Source organism: Euprymna scolopes, chromosome 23, assembly GCF_053919585.1.
Source record: "Euprymna scolopes isolate OS-2025 chromosome 23, ASM5391958v1, whole genome shotgun sequence".
NCBI lineage: Eukaryota > Metazoa > Mollusca > Cephalopoda > Sepiida > Sepiolidae > Euprymna > Euprymna scolopes.
In genome coordinates this window covers 22,404,691-22,407,357 of record NC_136504.1, presented here as the reverse complement: position 1 = coordinate 22,407,357, position 2,667 = coordinate 22,404,691, and positions in this window count along the sequence as shown.

The window sequence follows — 2,667 nt, the reverse complement described above, 5'->3', positions numbered from 1 at the left end:
TCCCTGACTGAACTGATACAAGTGGCAATATCCCTTGTTAGGAATGAACGTGAGTAAAAACAAAAAGACACCGAGAATAGCGAGGTTACCTTTTCAGAGAACATTTCTGACAAGGTTTTTCAGAGAAAAATAGAAGGATAACTTTTCGTCTCCAAATACGCACATTGTTGAAGAATAGACACTCAAAATATTTAATAGTCTGCCCGTTTTTTGTAAACAAAATTTTCATTTACACAAACCTGTTTGTAATCAAGCTTCGAGACAATAGAAGTTTATAAAAAAAATACTACATCTTGCTTGTAGCGCTACAGTCTTTCATTTAAAAGAGAGGAGTATTTTATTTTCTCTAAAGAAAGGAATCAGGAGATCAAGAATTTAGAAGAGTTCGAATATTCCAATAACAAAAATTTCATGGTCAAATTTTTCTCACAATTGTATGACAGTTAAACATTTAAGGGCGTGCCGAGTCAGACCTAAGTTAATCATGGACCATAATTTGATTGTATATATATATATATATATATATATATATATATATATATATATATATATATATATATATATATATATATATATATATTATTCATGATAACAGAAAACAGACAAATTTATTGATGCCAATGATTTTTATCATAGAATTCACGATATTTTATGCAAAATAATACTTATTTATTATGATTTGGATATTACATCATCTAGAACGTTTCAAAGCCTTCTATAAATAACGTGCATTAGTCAATCCTTCACTTTATCAATAACACCAGACTGCAAACATGGCTAAAATTAAGGAACACAGTTTCGATGTTAGACACAAAATAATGGATGCACACATGAAAGGTAGTGGATACAAATCCATTTCTAAGCGTTTTGAAGCTCCTGTGTCAACAGTGAAAAACATTATCAAGAAGTATGGTGTTTTCAATACGATTCAAAACTTGACAGGTCGAGGCCGTAAAAAGAAACTTTCTCCAAGAACTATACGACAAATCATTCGAGAAGTGGAAAAGGACCCGAAAACCACTGGTAAGAAAGTAGTCCAACAATGTAGCGATCAAGGTATTGAAATTTCTGTTTCGACATTGAGGAGGGCACTGAAGTCACACGGGATTCAGAGGTATCGGCGAAGGAAGACTCCTCTCCTCTCCAAGGATCATGTTAAAGCCCGCTTAGGATTTGCACGGGAATTTATTGACAAGGATTTAACATTTTGGGGTTCAGTTTTATGGTCAGATGAGATTAAAATTGAACTTTCTGGCAGCAGATATGTGTCGTTTGTGTGGCAGAAGAAAGGAGAAGCTTTCAACATAAAGAATACAGTCTCTACAGTGAAGTATGGTGGATATGGTGGGGTTGCTTTTCGGCTAATGGCACTGGAAAACTTGTCACTGTGGATGGCATCATGAGGCAAGATCAATACATTAAATTATTGACTGAAAATCTGAAACCTACTTCAGAAGCCCTTAGTCTTGGAACCAACTGGGTCTTCCAACAGGACAATGATCCAAAACATACTGCGAAATCGGTGAAGAAATGGCTTTTACATAATGAAATAAACGTCCTGAAGTAGCCAAGTCAAAGTCCGGACTTGAATCCAATGGGAAACTTGTGGGCTGTGGTGAAGGCGAACGTGAAAACAAGGAAACCAATGAACCTGAGGGAATTAGAAGATATCGCCAAGGAAGAATGGTTTAATATTCCTGTTGATGTGTGTAGGAATTTAGTAATATCGTATAGAAAACGTTTGGAAGCTGTTATTAAAAACAAAGTGTTTGCAAGTGTTTGCAAATATATATATATATCCCTAGTTCTCACAATATAGTAACCCTCCAGAACTTGAGAGAGAGGCTAACAGGTACTACACCTTGCCCAAGGGTGACCTGAAACTATGCAAGGCAGAGGCGTTCATCTCCCTGAGGTAGTAGGTATACCCGCATACCATACATATATGTATACATATATATATACATATATATGCATATATATACATATATATGCATATATATACATATATATACATATATACACATACATATATACACATACATATACATCGACGAAACGTTGCATCCCTCTGCCTTTTCTACAAGTATTTTAGTGGTGAATGCTCTGACGAACTGCAATCACTTGTGCCCCCACGACAAGTCCGACAGGCTGCTAAATCCCACCCCCACACTGTAGAGATCCCTAGATGTAAAAGATCTTTTTACTTCAATAGTTTCTTCCCCAGAACCGCTAGACTCTGGAATTCCATTCCAGGTCTCTGCTTCCCCAACGGTACTGACGTGCAAAAGTTCAAGTGTAACGTGAACCGACATCTTGCTGCCCAAATCCCTACATAGTACCCCAGTAGTTGTTGCCCCTGATAGTAGAACCCTACACCAAAGTGGCAATTAGCCTTATTTGGGGTGAAAATCTAAAATATATATATATATATGTATATATATATATATATATATATATATATATATATATGTATGCATGTATGTATGTATGTATGTATACATATATTTGTACATATATACATATATATAATCATAATATATATACATATGTTTAGGCCCAAAATTCTTCATTTTCACCAGGATATAACGTCCCCTGGGGACTTTGGGGCAAAACCTGAACTTAGTCATTTTTTATACCTCGCTCAGTGCACTTACGGGTTGCCAT